The 27,453-nt window shown below is 41.4% G+C and overlaps 1 protein-coding gene across 10 annotated transcripts in view; it reads left to right on the forward strand.

Moving 5' to 3' along the window:
• sox1a (SRY-box transcription factor 1a) overlaps positions 1-27,453 on the forward strand; it is an 82,349-nt gene that overhangs the window by 32,355 nt on the left and 22,541 nt on the right. For 2 of the 10 annotated variants that reach the window (XR_011690990.1, XR_011690989.1), the window contains exon 2: positions 6,350-6,458. The exons of 1 other annotated variant lie outside the window; for it this stretch is intronic. The gene's annotated coding sequence lies outside the window, so the exon portion shown is untranslated. Of the gene's footprint in view, positions 1-6,349; positions 6,459-6,945; positions 7,025-8,078; positions 8,366-9,551; positions 21,608-27,453 lie in introns of those variants that run through there. 7 more of the 10 variants (XR_011690992.1, XR_011690995.1, XR_011690991.1 and 4 more) reach the window with 7 other exon arrangements.

Consider the following 27,453-nt stretch of genomic DNA (forward strand, 5'->3'; position numbering starts at 1 on the left):
ATGCTTCTGTGACTGATGACACACACAGATTCAGCTAATGGTGCTTAAAGGTGCTTATCACTTCCTTGCTAATCTGGTCAGTGAGATACATTTACAAAGGTTGTAGATTTATTACAGCCGAACCTCCCTCCATTGCTACATGGCTAACACACATACGGCGAGGATGTTGGTTTTACAGTGGGTTTAAAACTGTCCCTATTTTCTCAGTGACTTATACTCAATCCATGAGGCTAGTTCGGGTCCCTGGCCCCTTTTCTGACATTTACTGGGCTGGTACAAGGACGTACCCTTTCCCTTCCCCTCCTCTTCCTCCCATTCCTCCCAGTTAATCAGACTGGTGTGAAAAGGAGGCTGATAAGCCCATTGTCTGGCTGACAATGTCTTGGTGATAGGCCCGCAGTGGCCAACTGGATGGTGCTCTGTCCCCTCTCCTCCTGCACCAACCCATCACATATTTCCTTGCCCTGAACCCCTCAGTCCTCGCCCCTCCCCTCTCCTCACCCCTTTTTCAACCCTTCTTCACCCTTTTCTCAAACTCGCTTAGCCCATCTTCGCCTTTGGCACGTCTGCACCTCTTCACCCCCCTGCAGCCCTGCACTATCCCTCCCTGACCCCTCTTCGCTCTTCCCTTTTTGCTCACCCTGCTCTTCCCTCTTCTCCATTGAGCACTGCAGAGCCACCAGAGGGAACTCATTAGTGCACTGCACCCAGGTTAATTGGCTAGCTTAAAGAAAAGGACCAAGAAAGAAATGAATTGGAAGAACACCCACTCTGTCCAGGGAGAAAAGGGAATCGACCTGTGTGTTTCTCACGCTGGCAGTTCCTCTAAACAGTGATGCAGCTGCTGTCAGGCCAGATGTGATCCTCTCCCACTGATTAGTGCTGCAGTCATTCTTACTCTGCAAGCAGAGGGGGCGAGGCCTTGGCCCTTTTGTTGGATTTATCTACCATGGAACTATGTAACAAATCTGTAAGATTGCCCCATGTGACAGGTTCATATTTCTCTAAGAAAAGGGAAGCGATAACATCGAGCTGAATTGAAAGTGTTATCCGCCGGCTATCTGGATGAGTCTATGCAGAGATGGTGGCTGTGGACTTGTTCACGTCCATGCTTCCGCATGTCCATAAGAGACTCACCAGAGTGTGCTTCAGTGCCCTGGAGGGCACAGCATGGCCCTCCATGTCCTAAGAAACAGAGGGAAATGACTCTTGAGGGAGTGTGTTGTAGGAGTGGTGCTTATGACAATACCAGGAGTGTGTGAGTGGAGTCTGGAGTGCTGTCCACTCTTTAATTAACCACACTGCTTCCTGTCGCCTTGGGCAACCAGCACATGTTGGCCAAAAAACGACTGGCCTCACATGTCACATGTCAAAACAATAACAAATAAATCAAGCTTTCAGTACGTTAATTCTGGCACATGATAGGTGTGGGCAAAATGACATCATTATATCATTATCATCATATTATTGAGGATATTCTTCAATATTGACATGTATTGTTATATGACAAACAATATGCAAAATCGTGTATAATTGTGCTCCAATAATTCTGCTCTGCTGTAATGCTTTACAAATTCCTTAGGAACAAATTTAGATCGTTTTTATTCACAGTTTTTTTTAGACAGCGGAAATGCGTTTATGTCATCATTCTACTGAGAGTCAATAAACCATAATATTCAATTATCACATTTTCTGCCCATACACTCATAATGGGAGCAATCTGGGGTACAGTTAAGTTCAGATCAGATCTTTACCATCCCACATCTTTACCCTCAACAAGGCAGCATGAAATAAAAGGTTAAGAGAAAAGTACACTCCCACAATACGAACGAGTGCTGAGGATGTCAAATTCCTTGAAAAGATGATGGTCTGGATTTGCTATTATGGATTTAAGCTTCCTGTGTCATCTCCAGGCTACAAATGTCTGACAAAAGAAAACTGTTTTGTAAATTCAAATTTCCAGAAAATCTATGAGAAGGTCAGATTATGGATCTTTAAAATAGTGCTATCAATCTTCTGTTAAAGAAAAATACTCTCCAGCCATTTCTTGTGTATTTGTTCAGTGTTCACATGTCCAGTGTCTTGCTCAAACACCCTATAACATGTGTACAGTAGAAGCCTTGGGGATTGAACCACTAACCTCACAATTAATTGGTAATTCCTCTCTACCACCTGAGCTAGACCCACTGATATGAATGACATACTCCATAGAGCTCCCTTGAGATTCAAAATTATAGAGGAATAAAGTGTAGAGAACGGGTTTATGGGTCATCAAAGCGCTGGCAGATGACACAGGAGGTGTGAGAAAACAATAAATAACGCACCTCCCTTATTCCCTTTCTTTCTCTCTGTCTCTCCTTCTCATTTTCCTTTCTTTCTCTCGGGTGAGATGATAACAGGATCAGTGGTTGACTGGGCTTCAGCCAGCACAGGGATCATATTCATATGAGAGGGGTTGAGACTCTCTCCAGATTGGCTGCTGCACCTAACAGAGTGGGGGGGATTAGGAGTAGGGATAGCAACAGCGTTAGTCACAAGCTCATCTTTTGCCGTCTTCACTTCTCCTCTGGCTCCGCCTCAGTTTGTTGGACATCACTCCTTGTAACCCCATCACCATCACCACCACCAACACACACATGCACGCACCCACAAACCTCCCCCCTTGTCTTTTCAGCTGGGAGAGAGAAAGCAAAAAGCAAGACGGGGGGGCACTGCATAGATTCACTGCCATTGTGTGTCAATCATTGTGTGTGTGTGTGTGTGTGTGTGTGTGAGAGAGAGAGGGGCCTTGCCTCTCCAGTGATTAGCTCTGTCAGTGCTGGGCTCTTGCTGCTTATAGAATAATACAGTAAGGCCTTGAGGAGCAGGAGGGAGAAGAGAGGAAGGTGGTCTGCCTGTGGGCCTGCCAGTTCAGCGGTCAATGGTTTGTGTTATTGTGTGTGCGCCTGTGTGTGCATGTGTGTGTGTGAGAGAGAGAGAGACAGACAGACAGAGAGCGAGTGTGTTTACTCATCTGTCTTGTGGACTATCTGTTTGTGTGGGAGTGTGTATTTTTGGAAGTGAATTCAAGCTGAGTTGCTTGGTTTTGTTAGACGGCGCATGAAATAAGAGGTGGATGTCTGAGACTCAAAGCACAAGGTCTGAACACATAAAAAGAAAATATAACAATTAGTACAGTCAGATCACACACGACAAACACACACACACACACACACTGGGTATTCCTTCATCTGCTGGTCAGATAGCTGCATGCACCTCTCTCTCTCTCTCCCTCTCTCTCTCTCTCTCTCTCTCTCTCTTTTTGTTCTGTAGTGTCTTGGTCTCACTCTCTCACTTACGCATACACACACACACGCACACACACATCTTTTTGCTCATGTCATAAGTGGGTGTGCAGAGTATCGCCTTGAGCTGCAGATGAACATGAAATAAACACAAACTAGGGTAGTGACAGTTTTAAATCGGCTTTAGATCACTATGAAAGGTAAAGGATTAGGATGCTTTTTTCAGTCCTGAGGAGATAGGACACAGTCTTGGAGGAGAGCCCACTCCTCTCAGCCCACTGTGGGCCGGGTGTCTATCTTCTAATCTTCTAAAGCACTCTTACACCATTTGCATGTAGTATGGCCTACATAGTTAGCATATGCCTGTCTATGTAGGCTATGATAAAAGCGGATATTTTACACAGTGATGGAAGAATAATTTTCTTGTGTAATATAATCATCAATTTCACCCTGTTTTTGTTTTATTTACTCAATATATAGATTACAAATTACCCACTGGAGGCTGGTTTAATTTTTTTAATGCAACTTCTGTTCATATTCAAACCTTTATATTTGACATGTCAGAGCCAGTTGAATGTGCTTTTGTGTGGCCTATGATCATTAAAATCCTTTACATTTCTATTCGTGTATGATTTATTTATTATTTCACAAACAACTTCACTTCCAGTCATTTTTTGACTTTTCTGAACTGGCTTTATTTTTCGGTATTTTTACTGCCAGAACAATTAAAGTAAATTAATTGAAACGGTAATTAATTTGTAGAATTGATAAAAAAAAATAAAAAAAAAAGAAGCATTTTTATTTTTACTTCAAACCAAATTTCTTCTAAAAAATTAAGAGAAACGATAACAGAACTTTCAGTCACAGCTTTCATAATAGGCCAGGCTGCTTCATTTAATCCATGTTTAGTCAATATGTTTTGCTATCTAATCGCTGTTTAATTGTGAATATATAAGCTGCCGTGCACTCCTCTTTTGATTACCGTGCGTTTTGTCAGCTTTTTTCCAACCAAATCAGGCATGAAACCGTCCCGGGAAGAGGCTTTTTCTTTCTGTCTTTCTTTCTTTCTTTCTTTCTTTTTTTTTTTTGTTTTGTCCTTATACCGCTTTCTCTCACTTTCCCTTTCGAGTGCACGGAGGGAGCTCGCAACAAAATCAAATTAAATTTTCTATTGAAAATGTTGCTCTTGTTATTCAGATGCTGGTTTAGGGTCTTTTGTGTAAATCTAATTATTCTCCACTATCAGGACGGTCCACAGGGTAATTAGTCACTTCTCACCAAAGTCCGCCCTGCATCCTCAGAATCTTATCACCATAACTCTGACATTTTAAAAGAGACATTTTTGTCTCTTTTAAGATAGCCTGGAGGTTTTTTGTTTTTTTTTTAAATATATAATTCCTTCGCGTTTGCTTAATTTTTTAAAGCAATTTGGTGATACGGTATGCGCGTAAATAGCCACTGTTTTCCGAAAACGCACCTGCCTTTCAATTGTGTCGTGTTGAAGAGGAGAAAAGAAAAAAAAAAAAAAAAAAAAAACTCAGGACGTTGCTGCCTGTGTGGGGGATCCGGTTTTGCAGACAAGCAGAAATGTTGCGCCGGGCCAATCAGAGCAATAATACCGCGCAGAGTTGGGAGGTGAGGAACAGTCGCCTGGAATCAAAGGAGCAGATGAATAGGTGCTTTAAGGTCCGGCCGCGGCGACGCGTCCGGAGCAGGAGGACAATTCAGCGCCTGCATGACTCTCAATGAACTGCAACATTTCCACTTGGGGTAAATTGGTCATTTTGAGTGGCTGCCTCCACAGCATCTGTTACAGCAGAAATGAAACGAAATCAACGCAGATTATAATTATTGTTATTATTATTTTTTTTTATCACACCGAAAAAAATTGTATATATCCTCTATATATTCTATCCCTCTATATCCTCGAATATGTTGATAGTACAATAATTGTATAAAGATCAAGATGGTGTCTAAAAAGTGCACAAATAGACAGTAGACACTAGAGAGGAATTTAGTGGTGACTTGATTTGGCCTGACACAGTTTCACTACTTTAAAATAGCCAGTAAAACATTTATTTTTGCTTCAGCCCCAAATCTCGACCTTAGTTTACTGATATTTAATGTCAACCCTGCTGCAGATTGTTGCACTGCATGACATTTTTTATGTCTCTAAGCGTTTATTTTATCTTTGGTCCATGTCTTTCCCTCTGTTGCGTTTAAGAACATTTTTTTATTTTAATAGTCAAGGCTGTGGAGTGTAAACTAATGATGGCCCTGTTTAGTCTGATTAAGCATGGTCTCCACTTGGATATGATTTAAAATAAAAACTTTTTTTTTACCTCACAAATTGTTTAATACCGGCATCAATCACTTACACTGTACTTTGGCCTCCATAGATTTATTTTTTCAGGGCCCAGGATAAATTTAGTTGTCACTTAATGCAGCTGCTTTAGTGCTGACTACACTGGCTGCTGCAAACCTCTGCTTCCCCAATCCATAATGCTCATTTCTGCCACCTGTAGGCTGTGACTTTTAGGCAACAGGGGAGAGTATGCTTCATAAGAATGCCTGAAATATTTGTGTGCATCAAATCTACCATCCAGCTGAATAACAAGAGCCTTACTCACTGTGGTGGCTTTAAGGAAGCAGCTAAACTATGACTCAGGGTCCATTAAATAATTAAAAAAAGAAATCACACAGATGTTGAAACGGGGGAAACAAGGAGCCAGGACGGGCAGACGGCAGCAGTCAGATCAGCAGATCATGGCTCAGACTGACAGCTGGAGCAGTGATGACTTACCAGTAATTAAGATGGGCCGATAACAAAAGCAACATAAGTGTCTGTGATGCAGCGACTTTGGCTTGTCTAAATGTGTGCCTGCAAATATCAATTTATTTGCGTCTCACACACTACCTGGCAAGTGTTGATAATATGTGATTTTTTTTTTTTTTTTTTGTGGTTTTAGAAAGAGAGAAAGAAAGAGAGAGTGGTGGTGGTGGGGGAGAGAAGGAGGGTGTTTTCTAATCAGAGTCACTGTCGTTTTGTTGTCACCTGCTCCCAGACAGACAAAGTGGCATTTCCTGACTGTTCCCATCCCCGTCTGAGTTATCTGACACCCAAAAATACGGCTACCGGGAAGCAGGGAGGCGAGGCACCACAGCCTTATCCCGGTAAGGAGATGGCTTCTTATCAGATCAGGCTAGGAAGTTTATTTTATGGAGTAAATCTGGATAGAGGGGATAAAGAAATGACACATCCCTTGCGGACACAAAGGGAGAAGGAGATTAGTCCTCCAGCAGCATATATGGCTTTAGTTCAACCTGACAGGCAGTGGATTGAAAGGTCATGAAATAATAATCCCCCTATTCTTCTGCTCTAATCCTACGAGGGTGTGTTTCACTATGGGAACGTATAGGCTGAGGCTATGTGCTGCAGGGATGTTCATTTTGTGTTGTCACTGTATTTAGATAGGCATCCAACACTGATTTAAATTAATTAGACTAATTATGATTGAAGAGGGGTTTTTTATGATGGATGTCAGTGCCAGCACGCCTGCCTCTGATGTTAGGGGTTTAGGTTCTTTTTTCTATTTTTGTAGTTCATGTTTGTACATATGCTGGAGGTTACTTTCTGCCCGCCTGGCTTTTTTTTTATCAGACAGGTTGGAGGTTAAAGGGACATTACAAAAATCTTCCAATCAGGAAGGAGCCTTTTCCTCCAGCACCTCACATGCACAGTAGGTGTGATACAAACACACACTTTCAGTCTATTGTGTGTGTGTGTGTGTGTGTGTGTGAGTTTGTATGTGTGTGTCCATGCATGCACATTAGAAAGGGGGATAGATTATGCCATTTAGGGAAGTGTGATCTAGCCCCTTGGATGTGTGTGTGCGTGTGTGTGTATGTATGTTTGTGCATGTGTGTGTGCGTGCGTGTGTGTGTGTGGGCATGTGTTATGTGTTTGGAGTGGGGGGGGTCGAGTCTGCCCAATAGCCTGATAATCAAGCATCGAAAATGAGAGAGAGAAATTCAATGCAAACTAATGTGTTCCACACAATTACTCGATTAATAATTCTTATTCCATTACAGTGCCATGGAGACTCGGAGAAAGAAAGAGACAGTGGGAGAGAGAGATTTTCAGAAACGGGGGAAGGGGACGAGAGAGGGAGGCGGGAGGGGAGAGAAAGAGAGAGAGGGAGAGCACATCAGGCTAAGAGATCTGCAGTGGCTGTATATTTCCCAATGCCTAGTTAAGGCTGCAAGCCAGGGGTCAGGAAACTTAATTATAGCGTAAGTGGATAGAAACTGCAGAATGATAAAGAGGAACATGCAGACCGATTGGAATGGCAAGGACAGGTTTAATACTATCTTCTCCCGTCTGCTTCCCTCCCACAATACAAGCCAGACCTGCAATCACACAAGGAAACAGCCCATACACCCCGCCTGACAATAACACTAATGCATATCAAAATTACATACTCCACAACTGCAAGGCATTTTGCATAGCCACTATTACTTTCCAATTTTGTGAGTTCAAGAAAATACATATCCCATATAATGGTGATATCAGAGGAACTTATTTTCATGCTGTTTGTGCCAGAGCTCCAGATAAGCGTTCACCTGTGGTCGAACAAGAGTTATTAAATCATATCTGCCCTGATGGTTCAGCTGAATAAATAATCTGTTTGTTTTTTTTTAATTTTTAGATCCATCATTAATTCTTCATTCTCTCCTCTTTATTTATTTTTCCCTAATATCTGAAAGTCTGGATTTTTTTTTTTTTTTCTTTAGGAAGCCACATGTGTGTCGTGTAATTCCACGTCTTGATTTGGATTTCAAATCAGTGGGGCTCAATGGGCGGCCCAGTACACCCCGTCCACTGTGCGAGCTCCGCAATCTATTTGCACTGTATAAGATTTGCATATCTGCTGCTCATGAAGCAAGGCTTTAATTTCCTCCTGCTGGAGATAAACATCACCTTGTTGGAGCAGATGGGCGGAGGAAGGATGGGGTCAATGAAGAAGAAGGAGGACAATGGCATTGGTTCAGACACTGAATGGCCAGAAGTAATAAAATTGCACAATTTCCATACATTGCCAATTTTCTTTTGGGTGGGGTGGGGGGTGGGGGGGGGGTAAATTAGAATCAAATGTGATATAAAGAGATGCTGCAAATTCTGTGAGTGGAAGGCAGATTTGATGGTGAGTTGGGTGGTACATTCAGTTTTGTGTACCTTCCTCATTTGTAAACCATGCTTGATTGTTAAGGAAAAGGTGAAAAAGTACTTCTTTTGGTAGATTTTTGAGTAAGACTTCAAACTTGACTTTTATCTTTTATGTTAAGTAACTATATTTCAAGCTAGTTCCCTTTATACCATCATCTTCATATATATATTGTCATGGTCGGTGTCTGTATTGAATATCATTAATACTCTTCATAGATCTGGATTGTATTTCTTGCGACTGTGTGCATATTGTACTGATGACACTAGACGAGAGGTGCCATATTCTATGAATTAGGGTCTCAACTAATTACCTTTCTTATGACAATATTAGACACAGTGGAAATGATTAATTAGCTTCAGATGGATGGAATTTAATCAGTGTCTGAGCTGGAATTCAGTTCACACTTGCGGAGGTAAATTGGACGTTAGGTTAGTAAAAAGTGAACTTTTCTTAATTTTCACTTTAACTTATAGGAGGTGCATTGTGGGAGCTCACACATTGTTGAACACCATTTTTATTAGAGGGGGGAGACGGGGATAGCAAGAATAGTTTCTGAATAATGAGGAGCTCATGCGGGAGTTATGTAAACCTCTTGTTATTTGGATGTAGGAACCTTGTAATTAAAGTACTTCTACAGGGGATGGTTCCGCTCTCTGCCTCGAGGAGAGCCGGGCGAGGCTGGAGGTTACAGAGGGTTAGAGGGGGTGGATGAGGTAAAGAGAGGAACACTCCAGTCTTTTATTAACTCGCATTATCTTATATTTATTTATTTATCAAAGACACCTATGCAAATCAGGATCCCAAGTCATGGATCCTGCTAATGACACAGACAAGAGTGATTAATTAAAAGCAGATGCACATATACACACAAGCGCACACATTATACGTGCACAGGCCCTCATGTAACAAGTTCATCTAATTTTCAAAGACGCCACACAGTGGGATAAGGCGAGCAGAGAGAGGAAAAGGCAAGAAATCTGCATCACAGTGTTAATTTAATCAGACTTCAGTAATACCTCTTCTTCTCCTCCCTCCCCAGGCAGCTTGTGGTTTCTCTGCTAGCTTGAGGAGAAGATGAAGGGAGCTTTCAGCCTCTTAGAAGATGAGGGTTAAAGAACGGAGAGATTAAGGAAGTGAGAGAGTGACTGAAAAGAGGGCTGGGGATTATGTCATCTACAATTGATGTGCTCTCTTAATGTACCTTTAAACATGTGCCACTGGGGCCTGCTTTTATAATGTCTATTCATTTATAGGAGGATGGGTTAAAGTATTAACCCAGAAATACTTCGCAACATATGTGTGGCTCATGTATTGAGAGTAGTTATCAGGGTTTATGTCACTTTGATATGTATACAGCATGTGGAGGGATCGTCTTTGTCAAAGGAAGTCCATTTCTGCTCGGCTTCCCATGCACTGCCATGCATTGTACTGATCTCCATATCAAATAAGCGATCCTTTATCAAATGATCATAGGGACAAAATGTGTCTTTATTCCACGTCTTCAGCTCCAATGAAAATGTTCGTGCAATCTGGTCCAACTTGGACTATGAGCAAAGGATTTATTAAATTGACTGATTCTCCTCTAACTGCTGAATGAATTGTCTCTCAAATTGCTGCTTGTTTCAACAAAATGACAGCGGAGAGAGTGTGAGGAAGATCTGCAGATCTTATCCATAAGAATGTTATGGGGTTAAGTGTACTTGGAGGTGTGTGTGTGTGTGTGTGTGTGTGTGTGTGTGTGTGTGTGTGTGTGTGTGTGTGTGTGTGTGTGTGTGTGTGTGTCTGCACACACACTTGCCTCAGTGTCTGAGCGTCTGTAGTGTGTGCAACCATTCGATTAAATCCACAGCTATCACTAACAGGATTAGCTGAGTGGACAGCAGAAGTCTATCATTGCTTATTGATTTCTTCTGATTCCCATCAGTCCATCAGGGCAGGACATTTTCTGAGTGGCCCCAGTGGGAATCACTGCCATGGGCCAGGGTTAACACATTGTGGCTAATGTTTCTGAGACGCTCCAAAGCAGACACCCATCTTTCTGTGTCAGGAAAAGTCAAATAAGTCAAAGCTATCAGGGGCAACAGATGCTCCGGTCTCTCCTTCCTGTGTGAAAAATACAGTTTGATTCCATCTCAAGTGAAACGCTCGGAGATCAATCTAATCAATTAATCGCTAAGACAGTAGTGTTTAGCAACAGCAAGCACACCTCTCCTGACACTGCGGAGGTCGAAGCATTTACCTTCTCTCCTGTGGTCAATTTTTTATTTGTCAAATGAAACAATGAAATTATTGGCATTTTGTCTTATCCTTTCCCAAATTTCTCCTGCTTACATGTCAGTGTTTTAGTGTTCAGATGGATTTATACTTGACAGAAGGGGATAACAGGAGTCTAGGAATATATAGGTTTTGATTGGTAATTCACCAAATGATATCACCACTGCAACACTAACCAGGTATGTCATTTGTGATCTATATTCCCCACAGTAACTGTGTTATATTTTTCCATTGACCTTGTGATAAGAGAATCATTGGGACGGTCCACCACCAATTCTGTGTGATTGCTGTATTTACATTATTTCACTGGGGGTCATGGTTAACAGCAGCCTTACAGTGGAAATGGCTTTATTTATCAACATTTTTCATGTTGTGTTCACTCTGAACAATCTCTACAGCCTCTATTAATATAATATATCATCAAGTATCCATGTGTTATTATGTGTGCAGCAAAAAAAAACTTCATCTTTAAGCTTGACAATAGACGAATGAGTTAAATTGAGTCAAATTTAAAAGGTGAAACATGTCAACAAGGTTTCATTGATGGGATTGTTTTTTCCAAAAGATTTTGTACACAACATTAAAACTCATTTATTAATTGCGACCACTTTCGTCTGTCACAAATGAATGGAACCATTGTTTTCTCCCTTTAAGAGTAACATATGAAGAAGTGATGGAGTGCACAGTACAGTGGTGGTGCGATGGTTCAGGTGTCAAAGGCTAAAAGAGGGCCACAGAAATCTGTGAAATTAATAATAGCGTTTGGTTAAAAAAGACATGTACAAGGAGGTTTAAAAGTGCACCTCTGGATGCAGCTGTGACAGGATGAGAAGAATTATTCCAATTAAAAGTGGTAATTGCTTTGCTAATTTCTCCTATTAATTTCTCAGAGTGTACGAAAGAGCGGGAGCACAATAGGCGAAATGTTTTAACCCCTCATTGCCTTAATTCCTTCCCTCACCTCGTCTTTACTGATGTCTATATGCTCTCCTTGACTTCTAATAGCTCATGTCAAGTCTTCAACCCAGTATGCACTCACCTCTGGTTTCTCTTGAGCTTAAAAAATGTCTTTGTCTTTTGCTTTCCTCTACAATGATTTTTTTTCTTACAGTTTGTGAGAGAAGGGTAATTGCAAAATTGATGATAATTTATTTAGATTATGGTTTAACAGGTTTATTTGTTTATCATCATGACAAAATAATAACACATCACTCACAGATTGTGAAAGCAGATAAGAACTACAGCTGCAGCTACTACATGTGACATATTTGTGGAAATGGCCTTTGGGTGGATACTTCCCATGGCAGCAGGTGACTGTCATTTGAGGGTCAGTGTTGCTAGGGGGACATGCTATAAACTACTATAGTGTGCTACTGATGTAGCATGTTAGTGCCTGTATACCCTCGTTAGTGATGTCCAGTTTCTGTTCCTGCACAACATGTAACCTTTTGGGTGGACCTGTTGTGATTGTGGTCCACTCTGGAAGTGGAAACTAGAAACCAAGGCTAACTAGATAACGTTACATTTCATTCATGTTGTTTCACCACCTGCTATGTCGGCAGCACCTGTACATTCACTGCTTTGTTTGAGCTGAATTAGAGGTTACAAAGCTGGTGTCCTAGCTAGTGTTAGCTGGCTCTTTTTCATGGGTCCCATGGCTGAATCATGGCATGTATTAACATGATTCAAAAGGAGGTCTAAGGGGCTACGATACGGCTGCTTGTTGAATAGCCGGATAGCTTCAGACACTTACCCCACACCTTTCTGACATTGGATTGGTGGGCGTCTGTGTCTGTAACTTTCTAAAACTGATGATCCAACCTTCACACCCACTTCACACTTTGATAGGCCAGCTGTGCTGAGGTGAGAAAGGAGCCAAGGATTCAGCTCCACTCTCTTTTTCTCTTCTTGTGACACAACTGTTTGCAGCATTTTTTTATGTGAACAACTGAGTGCAACATTATGAACACTATCTTTCTGGAGAGACTGTTTCAAAATATTCAACGTTATCCCTGCATTTAGACAGTATTGTGTTTCCCAGCTCTCTGTGACACTCGGTGTAAACACTTTTGACACCCGACATGATCAAACAGCATGTCTTACTAACTAGTTCAGACAGAGTATAAAATAACCGTCAACAGTGGGTTTACACAGTGTTTCAGTCACGTTTTTCAGTCATCCATCTCTTGTGTGTCTGAGTGAACACTTATATTTTAATCAATCAAGCTGTCTCCATAGTCTGGGTACGTTTCATTTGTTCTATACACATGTGACTTCAAGTGTATATTCACGCTTCTAGTCTATTTTTCTCTGGTTTACATGTATAACTTCAGTGATTATAGGTGTGCTCTGTGCACGTGGGTGACCTATAGTCAATTCTGTGCCTGAACACATCCTCACATAGGACTGAAGCTGCAGCCGCTGCTCAGATAATGTGCTGCTTCTGCTACGCAAACTGTGTAGACACTGTAAGTAACCAAGCTCGTTAACAGCCTATGTGGCCAAGTGATTAAATTGGTACAACATATACATACACATGATATAACTATTTCTACCAATGAAATTAGGAGAACAACCAGAGAACACTGATGCAGGGGACACTATTGCAGAATGAGAGTTAAAAAAAAATCGAATTTCCTCCTTTAGTAATTACAATTTTGTCCAAATGAGTACACAATTCAAAACCAAAACCAAGAATATCGACTTCTTTCTTAGCAAGAAAAATACATTGTAATTTCAGTTTCACTTTTACTTTACTAAAAGAGACCAAAGTTAAACATTCAGTTCACTAGTCAGTTCAATGTTCATCTTTTTTGTCTAGAACCTGACATAGCTGTCACATATTTTGAATGTGGGAGGAACACTAGATCATTTTTATCTCATTAATCATATCATTCTGTTGTGACTGGACATTACTGTCGCAGGGTCAGAGAGGAGGATTTTCCCTCACAATTCTCTCTTGTCAGACTTGATTATAGTCCATACATGTGTCAAAAAATGTTCTGGCAACAAATGAATCTTCTCCTCTGCTCTAGCCGACAAGGTGGTTAGCCACGTAATTTGTTCCCGTCTAGCTCAAAGTGTGTAGAGTAGGCAGTCCATTGAATTCCCATCCGTCATGGTTAGTTACACGCTTGTCAGCTGCTCTCCCACTGCCCAGCAGTCTAGCCATCACCCCTGACCTAGAAGTATTATATCTAAATCACATTACATGGCCCTGTGTCCTTTATTTCCCTTTTGAAGTCACCAGAGTGAGACATCTGTCCAGCCCTGTTTGAGTTTACTTCCCACTCAGCCGCCACATCTTAATTAGCTCATCTGATTTTCTGTCTTGGTGTGTGTATGTGTGTGTGTGTGTGTGTGTGTGTGTGTGTGTGTGCGTGCGCGTGTGTGTGTGTGTGTGTGTGTATGTGTGTGCCTTTTGTGCATGTTTGGGTGTATCTGTGTTTGTGTGTGTTTGACAGTGTGCATCTGTGTTTGTGTCGACAGATAGGGGTTTGTTTGTGGGCTGAGGTGATTGACAGACTGATGGGAAGATGATATGCTGAGAACAACAACCAAAAGGACCTGGAATTCATTCATTGTGACGATAATTAATCTGAAAGAAAATCCTTGTGTTTGTTCATTAGCTATTGAGGCTGGATGAGACGGCCTTCCTGGCACTGTCAGCCACAGATGGCCTTCACTGAAGGATTCTGCAGCACCTGAGTCCTTCCTGGCTAATAAGGTTGTAATTAGCACAGCACTAAGAGAGAAGTGCATGGCCCTGAGACGAGCACAAAAAAAGTAAACACCTTCTACTTGTTTTTAAATCAATACAATTTCAGCTCCACTCAGATAAAATGTAGTTTTCTTTATATAACCTGTAGTCTCTGAGTCTGTTTCTCTGTCTCTGAGTCTCTGTACGCAGGCGTGCACTTGCATGCATGGTAGGGGTCTTTCGACATGAGACCAAATGCATTTAGGTGCAACCCCCGTCTATTTGTGCCTTATTTGTACCTCAATGTAGAATTTAATGCAACTGATTGCTTGCCTAATGTTCGTGGCTGTACTGAAGGAAATTGGTTTCAGTTCTCGTGTCCTTGTCCGTACTGTTATGTGATTGTGGCATAGTGTATGTACTGCAGTGTCCCTTTTCATTGCATAGGTAGGAAAAGTCGATATAAATTTTTAGCAATGTGAAAGACGGAGAAGTGAGAGGTGGAGATGGAAGAAAAGACTTGTGTCTCTCCATTTTAAGTCCATCACCTTGAACCCTAGAACGCAGCTAGAAACATTGTGCGGAGAAATAATCTCATTTATACCCTGCTGGAAAACTAATTAGCCTAGCAGTACTTGACCTCTACCATGTCTTCACATACATTCTGTGGACTTGTAGTGCTCAGGGTGTGCTGTTACTGCACTACAGAGATTCTACATGGCAAAACCAGGAGATTTATGTGATCTGGGCCATTGGCCTCAAAAACCTGACCGCTATCTTGCCCATTAGATTTTGTTCAGAAAGTCAAAAACTGAAGCTTATTGTGATATTTTGCATGACAGACAGATGGACATATTTCATCCCTGTGCACAGTATCTTTGACAGCTGATACATATACAGCATTTACACAAACCAAGGTATAATCAGCTTTAAAAGGCATCTCGTGTTGCGGGAATATTTTCACATTTGATAGCACAAACCATAATGAATGATGTAATCCTAACCCTTGTAGACATTTCATTTAACAGGTCTTCAGTGGTCTACATATCATCCATTTTTATAAACGCAGCTGTTAAGACCCCATTTTATCTTGTGCTGGCGTTCACTGCCCCTGAGATCCCATGGAAATGTGCAGGCTAGGAAGTGAAAAAATATCAGTCTTTTAGTCCAGGGAAGAAGAGGGAGCAGCTAAAGATAGGATCAGGATCTTGTAAAGGGCAGGTGTTAAGTGAATCCAAGGGTCAATCTTAAGAATAAGAATCTGCTATTGAGGAAGTAATGTTAAGGCTGTAACAGTGGTTGAAATGTAGAAATTTAAAGTGGTTCTCATCTGGCATGTAGCATTTATTTGCAGAAACACTTCATACATTGAAGCTTTATAAGTAATGTAATACTTTCAGTGTTTGGTGAAAAGGACACAGTTGGATAGATATGCCATGGTACATACTGTATTAAAGCACTACCCATGAACACCTGAGAGGACCATGAGTCTTATGTCTGTATGTGCTTTGCTGGATTACACTAACATCTGGTGCGTTTCCATTTCAAATTGAAATCAAATAGTTCTTTATATTACAAAACCCACATGAGTGTGAACATTACTTTTCAATGTAAAATCACCACCTAGAACAAAAGTATTAGAAGCAGTGGGCGCACAATGGAATTGTGGCCTCTCTTATAAAAGGAAGTAAATTGTCCTTTGACAAAACACACATTTTTCATGACATGAATCGACTTGGAGGCCGCCAATTCTGTTTGATTTCATTGTGTCATTGGTTGCATCACAACTAAACTCAGAACCCTGCTTACTGTTCACAGGGGTTGAGCATGGCATGGTGAAGTAACGTTACACAAACAATAATAATTGGACTGTGAGCAAGCTATTAAAAAAAAATCCTGACGTGCTCGCTGGAAATTGCAGGTGACCTTCAGTAGGAACAGAAATATTCACAGTGAACAGTGAGCATTACCAAGAAATTTGAACATTGAATTCTTTTAGGTGTGACTTAAAAAGATCTTCGAGGATCCTGAGAAAGACTATAATATCTGTATAATACCTTGTATCACAGCAAAGGAGTGACAGGAGCTTTTGGCATGTATTATGGCACTGCGAAACTGTACAGCAGCCTGTACAATTGTAAAATAATAAACTCAGTAGACTGTAGTAAGATTGGTAATGTTCCTTGCAGCTGCACATGTCTCAGTAAGTAAATGAAGGAGGTGAAACTAAGGACACATTAATATCTTTTAATAACCCTCTCCACTTTACTTGGATGTTTGACCATCACAGTGTTGAATGGTGTACTGTATGTGCAGAGTTTGACAGTAGAAGGTTGTTTTCATACTCATCTGCAGAAAGTTTCTCTGTGCTTATATCTCAGTTTAAGATGTCTATGAACAATCTCTAACATAGCTGTGGGCTTAGCTCAGCATCTAAGGGACCTTTCAGAAGGTGGAAGTTGAGCTCCACAGGTGTAACTCCTTTGGACGCGAGCACCACCGAGTTCAATGCAAAGTAGAATTCTAGTAAGAATTTGTCCAAACTCTTGTGTTTTTCTTCCACATATGAAGCAATCGTGGCCTTTACATCGCAGTTAATCCGTTAATTAATTAAGTTAATTTGTTTGCAGATGATAGGGCGAAGTTCTTTTTTGCTTCAGGTTTCCTCAAAGACAGACAAACTGGGAACTTTGATCTGAGAGGATGAAAGTTGGCACACTCCAGCGAATCAGAATCTCTCTTGTCAGAATCTGGGAAACTGTCTGCTGCTGTTGCTTTGACCTTCTCCCTGAACTCTGTTGCAGACCCTTTCTGCCAGTTCATCTCGCAGTCCTCTGACATTAAGGCAGCATGGAACCACTCATGAAATCCATTCCAACTATGGGTTTTATGGCGGCCCCATCCCATGAACTACATTATAAAGAGTGGCAATGAGCCAGGAAATCCCCACACCTTTTCAGTTATTGGATTGGGTCAGATCAATGATTGGCAAGCGATTTAACAGCCTTACTGAGTGTTTCACCGCAAATGAGTGTGTTGCTCTGTGTTTCTCCTGCTCTCCTGCTGACCTGCTCTCCTCCTCTCCTCAAAACTGAATGAGGAGATGATCGTTAAGCGTTGTGCCTAGTGGGGGATGAATCGGTGAGTATCTTGTGGAAAACCGTTGTTTTCAGGGGGGTGTACACTTTGGTGTCACAACCTTGTCTTACACATTCGAAACCTGCAACACTCGAGATGGTGTGCAAGGTGCTATATGTAATATGTAAGGTTTGCTATTGCTATATAGCCAACATTAGCATTATCAGCTGTTTATTTACCAATCGTTTCAAATTCTGCATCAAACTTTCTTTTCTCACCAAGAGCTGTCTTTAGCAGTGGAAAGCAACCCTCTTGTTTTGCTTACACTTCTATGACTTCTTTTCTTCTACTCAAGTTAGCATGCTAACCAGCTAGCAACAGCCTATCCCATCTCATAATATTACTTTGCGATAGTGAGTCAGCGTCCAGTCTGCCCACAGTTCAGCATGACAGGATGAGGAAGTAGCGCTGCTCAGAGGGCGTATGCTAACCTCTTGTAAACGCAATAATGGCTGAAGCTCTTGGCAAGCAACAATCATCACCACCACCACCCATTCCTAGCAAGAAACCATTTTTGGTGGCAGAGAACTTATGACCACTATATTTTGTTCTCACATGTACACTGGTAGTTGCTCAATGAACACATTACATGGTACATGCCTATATAAACAAAGATGTTCACACCCTCACCTCTAACTGAGGAAGACTATTTACGGTGAAAAACTTTTTGTTGTGTCTGTGTAAAATTCAAGAATAAGCAACTGGTAATGAAACAGCAGTATGTGAGCATTCTTTGTTTATTTTTAAAAAAAAAATACAATTTTCTTATACCCACCACCTGTGGAAATGTGTGGATGTGTGTGTCTCCTGAAGACTGAGTTTGATGTGACCAAGAATTCACAGTTGTCCTTTTTGGTGATCCTTGCAAATTGGTAGACCTAAATTCAACTTAGCAATTATTAGTTATGAGTTGCAGCTGTGTTTACCCTGCCAGGAAAGAATCTGTCCAAGGTGAAAGTAAGACTTTTTAAGGGCCTTGCATACCAGCACAGGTGTTTTCACTTTGATTGGGGCTCTGCTCAGGTTGAAGGTGGGAAGAGCTATGATATGCTGTTGTCATGGTTACAACAATAACCACAGAGTAATGATTATGGGACCATCGTGGGCATGGTTTGAAGAAACAAACACGGGAGACCAATGCACATAACTGTCCTATTTTCTTCTGACAGTCAGTGTCGAAGTTTGTTTTTTTTGTTGAATGTGTGGAATGAGTGCCCCATTATAGAAAAAAGTTACACAGTTTTGGTGTTAAACATTTTAACTTAATTCAAATCAACTGCCCTTGTCTGCATTTATAGACTCCTATACACACGCACTCCCAAATCAAATATTTTTTTTATTTGATTGAAATTTATCAATTTATTATCAGAACATTGATAGTTTACATGATATTGTCAATCTCTGTTTCTGCATGTGTGGGGGGGGGGCATATATGTACATAAATGGAATCCATCTCTTATTCTCTGTCAACAACAACAACAAAAGAGAGTCCGTATACCCACTAGTAGCATGAGTATGCTCACTGCTTTTAGCTCCTTCTATTATGGGTTTCTCAGTCCAAGGCTGTTTGCCATTCAGCCTGGGCTCTCAGAGCTCACATCCAAACCTCTGCTGCCTTCAATTAGCATTTAACTCATGAGTGTCAGTCAGTGTCTCCTTGTTCACCAAAGTAGCTGGGAATTCAATTTTTCCCTGCCTCCCTCTCACAATAGACAGAGAACTGGGTTAGAGACAACCTCAAAGTGATACAGAATCCTTACAATCATCTGCTCCCCCCTCTGTCTCGCTCTGTACTCCACCTTGCTTGCTCTGTTTGTCTGTTTTGTTCATTGGGGCCGTTGAAACAAATTTAAGTATTTGGATTTGATAATTAGTCTATGGTTATGGAACATAAGCAACGATGTTCATTTTCTGTTTCTTTGCACAAGCATGTAAATGAGCAGCAATAAGAACAGACATATATATGAACTGATTTGGTGAAAAACTAAAAGCCTGTACAATACGATCGCCATGTAATGGACACAATGTCAAATATTCACACACTTCAGCATGGTTACTGTTGATATTGATTGATATTGATAGGTCGAGGGATGTAATTCTACAAAGATCATGTATAGGTGCGAGACTATGTAAAAAGCAGCATCAACGAAAAAGGTAATCCCCACATACTGACTCCAAGCCACTACACGCATTCAACAGACAATGTTTCAGACCAATTCAGATACACATCAACAGGCTGACAGCCTCTATGATGACAGGTCTGGTTAGCCATCCTACCCACCAGGGGTGATAAACATCTCAAGGAAATTCACAATTCAAGAAGGCACATCTCAAGGTTGAGAAAGTACAAAGACAATGCGTCAAAATATCAACAATACATCAGAAAGTAGTTATAAGCTAGAAAAATGGGAACCGTCAAATTTGTATAAAAAGCATCTTAAAGTGGTTGAGTGCATGAGGAGATATCAACAAGAAGCTGCACATTAAATAGATATAAATTTGAATTTCCTCTATTTAGCTTTCTTGGTCTTAGAGTTTAAAGAGTAAAGACATAACAGGGTATTCATAGTCTCTCCTCTTCTTGGAGATCTAACATGCCTGATGTATCTCAGAGAGGACGCTGGACCGCTGTGACATGGTGACAGCGCATTGCAGAGAGGCGAATCCTCCTGTGTCCTCTAAACTTTCATTGTACTCCTTTTATCTTATATCTGTCCAAGTAAAAGCTCATACAGGCTACCCAGCCTAGCCATGGATGTGTTGCCCTGTTGTTGCAGCCTCTGTTCATTTTTAACACCATGTAACCAACAACTTTTAAATAGTTGCTGTCGAGAAAGTGTTCAGACCCCTCCAGTTTTTTCTCCCCTTTTTTATATGTTGCAGCCTTATGCTTAAATAAAAAGAATAATTTTTCCATTCATTAGTCTATACTCAGTACCCCATAATGACAAAGTGGAAACTGAATTTCAGAAAATGTTGCTAATTTTAAATAAAAAAGAAAAACTGAAATATCACATTGACATAAGTATTCAGACCCTTTGCTATGACACTTGAACTTTAGCCCAGGTGCCTCCCATTTCTCTTGATCTAGGGGTCTGAACACTTTCTGAATGCACTGTTGTCTTTTCCCAATTTCTGTTTATTTTGCTCTCGCTCCATAGCCTTATGCCACTCAGGCATCGCAGCTGCAATCATCACATATGCTAATGCAACCACTGTATTGTCGATGGTCCAGATCATCTGTCTGACAGTAAAAACATCATGAACAGTCTAAACTACTCTAAACAACAACATATATGCAGAAAAGATACATACACACAAACATACACACACACACACACACACACACACACACACACACACACACACACTGGTCCATCAAGCTGCTCTCCATCTGTATATCCAAGGGTCTTCTGCGACCTTCCTCCTAACAAGGCCAGGGGACATTCATACTGATTTATTCAAAGGGACGGTTCTCATTCAATTTTCTCCATATTCATAAGCGTGTTTCGCACCCCCGCTCTCGTTTTCCTTTTCAGCTTTAAATTAAAGGTACAGGAACGAGCCAGGCCTTTCATCTAGAGCTGGGGGTGGAGGGGTGTGGGAGGAAAGCAAAGGCGTGTGTGTGTGTGTGTGTGTGTGTGTGTGTGTGTGTGTGTGTGTGTGTGTGTGTGTGTGTGTGTGTGTGTGTGTGTGTGTGTGTGTGTGTTGGGTGGGGAGAGGTGGAGGTGTGTCAGGAAAGGGAGAGGAGAGACTGGTAATGGTGAGACTCTCTCCACTGTGTATTTATTAGCCCCCACTCCCTCTCCTTCGCCCCCGCCTCCAACCCCTCCACCACCCCCCTCCCCCACCTCCCACCCCAACGACACCTGGCGAAAAATGATTCATTAATTCAAAAAGCAGCATTTTTGAAAGCCGTATTTCAAAGGCATCGACAGGAAAGAGAGAGGAGCTGAGTGGGGTAGGGTGAGCCGGGAGAGCTGAGCGAGCAGGAGGAGGAGGGGGTGGAGGAGGAGGAAAGGGCAGGGGAAGGCAGAGCCAAGGTGTTTGAAGGGGCAGAGTACACTTCAAGTTTCTGTCACGGTAAAGATCAAGCTTGGGGGGCGGGGGGGGTGAAGGGGAAGGTAGAGAGGATACGTGAGGGTTTACTGCAAATTTAGTTGACTCTACTTCCTGGATCTCTCTGCAAGTGGCTTTCATTTAGCAATAACATTACAGACAACAAAATAACATTATCTCCAAACTTGTCTCAAGAGAAATATACATGTGGCAACACACACTGCAGTTTAAGGGTTAAATGCAGGCACAAATTAACATAAAATGTCCGTAGATAGAGATATGGTACGGCATTAATTATTCTGTCATATGTTCAGTAAGTCAGAAGATTCTTCAGAGTCACTGTGACTACAATGCATTCACTTGCGCACACACATTTATACACACGAGTGGTAAACACCAACAGTGGGATCATGTGTCGGCCACTCCCAGTCCAGCTGAATCTTTCATACGGCTGCAGATGATGTGGTTAATTATAGATGGCAGGACAAGCCGGGATCCTTAGCCTCAATTAGACAGGGCCACAGGGTTACTGACCTGCCCAACGACTGTCAGTGCCTATTACACACTACACATGGCCAGTGACAGGGAGAGGGGCTGGGGGGTGGAGGGCAGGGCTGGGTTACAAGGGCTACTGCTGTATTCTTTTCTTTCCCAGCAAAAAGCGACACAGACACACACACACACACACACACACACGCATGCATGCAAACAGAAACACACACAATCACAAACCCACAAATAAAAAAGAAGTTGTCTCAAGGAAGCCGATTTTGTAATCAGTGGAATTAATCACATTATTAGCTTATTAATCTTGCCTTATTGTGTGTTTGTGTGTGTGTGTGTGTGTGTGTGTGTGTGTGTGTGTGTGTGTGTATTTGCACCTATTAAACATTATCTTTGCAGCTTTAATCTTGGTCCTCCTGGTCCAACTGTAATTTCAAGAAAATTCTTTTAACCTGGATCTAATTTTTGTAATTTTTCATATTGTTTTTTGATTTTGGTAACATTATACTAAATGAGCTAATTTCTGAGATCTGGGAACAGCAGCGTTAGTCATTTCATTAAGTCTCCCCAAAACGACATATGTTTACGTTGTTTAGTGACAAAGTCTATTGGCCGCAGTGGTCAAGATGAGAGTCAGATGATATTATCAGAGCGACAAAATCTGTGTAGGGAGGAGGCTGCGGTGGATGCATGTGTCAAATCATGATTTTTCTCTAAACCTAACCAAGTCCTTTTTGTGCCTAAACCCAACCAAACATTGGCTATAGCTTTGTGACATCATAAAATGGTTTTGATAAGTTTTTGGAAAGCACAGACAAAGTGTGTCATCCTGCCAATAAGGGCGTCAGATCAGAAAACACTTGTCTAGGAAAAACAACATTTTATCGATTAATTTGGAAGGTTTGTTGAAAGAAAAACCAACAGATAACCCTGAGTTAAAAAAAAAAAAATTTCACAATCTGTCCATTATAGGCAGTTCAATTTTATCCTACAGTATTTGATATAGTTATTCACACGCAGTTTTCCTATATAATGAAAATTAATTACAAATTTGTGTGCACTCACTTTTAGTTTTACCTCTAAATAAAGAGGTTACATACTTTGGCTCAGAAATATAAAGGATGCCCACATGACCTGAAAAACATGGACATTTTTAGATCAGTTTCACTGTCCTTGAAAACACACAAAAATTGGGAGAAATAGAACAAAGTCATGAAAAACATTGTTTTCTCTTGGAAAATAATTTTGACATTCTCATTTATTTTCCCTCCGCTGTGTGCGAACTGGCGGATCTCTGCAACAGCTGGCAGCTGATATTTCGGCAATGTTTAGTGACCGGATGAAGTCAGAGTGACAGAGGGTGAAAGTATATGGGCTGCTCTGAAAACACTCTGAATGTGTATATTCAAAAGCCCACTAAGTTGCGAGCTTTTGAGAGCACCCTGAATCACATCAGGTTGGTGAAGACAGCACGTACTTAGTGAATTTAAACAGAAGCTTGGATAAAAGCACTTTTGAAATGTTTGCAGACAACCGAGAAATGTAAGTGAAAGGAGCCTTTGTGATCCCATGTTTATAATTTAATACTTCAGCACTTGTAGGATTATCACAACATTAATTGTCTCAAGAGCAACAAATCAATAACGTTAAGTTGGCTTGCTAATAAATTAAAGATCTTGCTCTCATAATAAAATAAAGATTTCACAAATTTGAAAATGGTGAGTTAATTCTTTACAATACATTGTGCAAAACAGTCACAATATTGTATTGCTATTAATATCATAATTTAAGTTTCCCATAACTTTGCACTTAACTGATTCAGAAGCTGCAAATTGTCTGCGTTATTAGCTTTTTCAGGCTACTATAGTTGTTGCAGTAATAAAATGATCAGTGTGATTCCCAGCTGAAATATCAGGCTTATGTCACTAAAGAAGTCATGAAAATGCCCTTCAAAATTATTTCTTGAAAAAAGAGCAAACCTACATGTAAGACCCAAGTTGTAAAAAACATTTTCTTGAAAAGTGAAAAGTGTGTGGAACAAAGGCAAAAGGACAAGAGTAATTACACAGTTTACGAATAAAAGACATTTAAAACATTTTGTATAATTGTCTGAGTTTGCTGTTTCTGTATTAAACCTTCTGGTTCTGCACAATCCTGTGTTGTGACTTCAACAATCTGCTCTGGAAGCGCACAAGTAAATACATCAGCGTCATCCACACATCAGCACGGAGCACTGATATTTGCCGTGTTTTTCTCACGGAGGTAGCGATTGGTGTAGTATGTCCCATTCCCAGGGTGTCTCTCCGAATACTGTCTCTGGGAACAAAACCAGGCAAATAGCCCTGAAATGTATCATATAATGATCCAGCCCTAATGACTATGGCTTCAGGAATAGGACAGTCCTTGAGTTAACTACTGCTGTCTACCTTAAACTTTGTATCTTGTAATTACTGTTTCCTCTTGGCCTCCCGTCTCTTCTCTATTCCACCACCACTTTATCCCTCCATCTACTATTTACTACACAGGCAGAAAGTTTATATCCAAAAAAATATTTCCCGGGAATTGAGGTTGTGTGGGGACAACTTTTCAGCTGATGCCAGTTATTCTGCTTGAGGATGAGGGGGGTGCACCATGAGCAAGCAAAGTTTGTATTTGTTGATCAAAACTTCAGGTCAAGCCACTGCCTCTCACTTCAAACCTGCCTCATCCTGCCTCTCTGCTCCCCGTCCTCCTGCTTTGCCCCTGCTGCCTTACCTGTACTCACCTGTGCCTGTCTGTGTGGGTGAGGTAGAGCCAAGCCACCTTTGGGACCTGCTGATTAGGGTATTAAAAATAAATGGGCTCAGTTTAGGGGGTGGGGGTGGAGGGGGGTTGGTGGCCCCGGTGGTATATATTTCTGTTAATTTTTCTCCCCCCCTCCCTCCTATGTAGTGACTGATCTGGCAGAATATGATAGCATGGGCTGTCACGGCAATAATTAGGCCTATTTTCCGTGAGGTCATCTTACAGGGACGCTGGGCGGCTGTGGTTCACACACAGGGTGCTCTGTGCTGCTCCTGCCCCAGAGCCCCCAGGATATGATCGTCCGCACAGGGCAACAAAGAATCACTCCGCAGCAAATGAGCGAAACATAAAACACCTACAATCTGATATGGACAGTGGTTCCCAATGCTTTGTACGATGGGAGAGTTTACCTCACTGGGCTTTCACAGCTGAAAATCAAACAGCCTTTTTTTATATAATTGTGTCCAGTCTAAAATGCTGGACAAGATCTGAAGGAGGATTAAGTTGTCAAGGGAATTACCTGCGATGAATTTCAAAGGGAGAGTCTGATTATGTTTGTTTGTGCACCGAAATCAAGTAATTAACTGTGAAAACTTTACATCTGAGTCAAAATAAAAACCTTAAAGTGCGAGGTAGACATGAGAGTGTTTGGTTATGGTTCCGCTACCAGAAAGCCAACAGTGCCAAGTCAGAGCGCAACATATTTCAGCTCCATTCAAAACACTCCCTGGTTGGGTCAACAGCTGCAGGCTAGAATTAGAAATCAATTATTCAGCTTCGACAAGCTCATTAAGTCTCTGAATAGGATTTTCTGTTCTGAGTCTGCCTGCTCATTTCTCCTAGCTTGCAGTTTCTAATTAGTATTTCTTTTCTCTTTAAAGTTTGATGGGAGTTTGGGTAAAAATGTGGGCACTGACTTAACACTCACAGGCCCGCTGGCTTCTCTGAACAGTATCATTATCTGTAGAAGAGGCTGTATCGGTACATTGGAAGACCACTAAGGTTGTTTGCTTTCAGTTTGGGCACTGTCTAATGACTGGAGTCATCAGGCTAAATTAGGCATTAATAATCAAAGGAGTGTAATCTGGGTAAATTAAGCATTAATAATCAAAGGATGACTGGAAATTATCACACATAGTAAATGAAGCAGCACTAATCAGCAGGAAGAAAGAGGGCACGAGGCCGACAAAAAATTCTGAGACAGAAAATGGGAGGATGTGTACGGGAAAACGCATTTATAATCAGTTCCCGCTGAAGGACTGCTCTCTGCTAAAATGATTGATATTGTCATAGAAATGTCCATCCACCCCACTGACGGCATCTTTTGAGTAAAGCCAGACATAAGCTTTCATTTTCTAACATCGCCTACTGTTGCCTACATCACCTACAGTGCAAGAAGGCTTATTAGCAAACCCCATTCCCCGTCCATCCCTCGTTCTCCTTCTCCCCGCTCTGCCTCCTCCCATCCCTCCCTCGCTCCCTCTCTCTTCTCTCTCCCTCTCTTCCTCTCCTCCCTTCCTCTCCTCTCCACATTGTGTGTGTCTATCTGATCCCGTGGCCTTTTGTTGCGCTATGAAAGGCCTGATGCCACACTCATTATTTTCTCCTTTATCTCTCTCCCCACTGCTCTGATTAGAACAGTCGCCCCTGACAGACGCCCTCAGCCAGCTCCTATCCATTACACTGTGTGTGTGTGTGTGTGTGTGTGTGTGTGTGTGTGTGTGTGTGTGTGTGTGTGTGTGTGTGTGTGTGTGAGAGAGAGAGAGAAAAAGATGGAGAGGGAGAGAGAGACATGTAAAGCTACCGACCTATATAAATCACAAAGTGTTTTTAGCATGGTAAATGTCTGTGTTATAAAGGATAAAAACATAGACCTTACATAAAGGGTAAAATATAACAGGGTGTATTTTGATCATTTTAAGGTTTTTATGAAGTAAAATTACACTCACTCCCACACATGCACACATTACACACTCTTTCTCTTGCACTCACACACATTCACACACTATTGGAAAAGTGAACTGACTCCAGACAAGTTTTCTGTTTCGGCTTTTGTGTTTCTGTTGCTACAGAAGTTGTGGGGTGTGAAGTCTAAATGCTGCGGAACTATTCTTGAGGAAAGAGCTGCCCAGTCATCCACTGCTCAGCTCTATGTGTACATGCATGTGCCTGTGCGTGCATGTATGTGAATTAATCGACCTTTATGTTCACATTCCCTCCCTCCCCGCTTTTAGTGCAAACACAAGTACGTCACTCAGCAGATGGAAGCTAAAGGTGGTTGTCTGTTATTTGACTGCTGATTTGGGGGGTCCCCTGTTGATGTAAGCCCCCTCAAATGAGGAAAATTCACAGCACCAACCTTACAGCATCAGGGTGACATTGTAATATAAGGTGTCATATGTACAAAGTGTGCAGAAAACTAGCAGGGGGCATTTAATACATCAGTCGCTAATCACCAATAAGCTGTTTACAGTTAAAAATT

Source organism: Trachinotus anak, unplaced genomic scaffold (assembly GCF_046630095.1).
Source record: "Trachinotus anak isolate AG129_WGS33_773 ecotype Australia unplaced genomic scaffold, CSIRO_AGI_Tana_v1 ptg000001l, whole genome shotgun sequence".
NCBI lineage: Eukaryota > Metazoa > Chordata > Actinopteri > Carangiformes > Carangidae > Trachinotus > Trachinotus anak.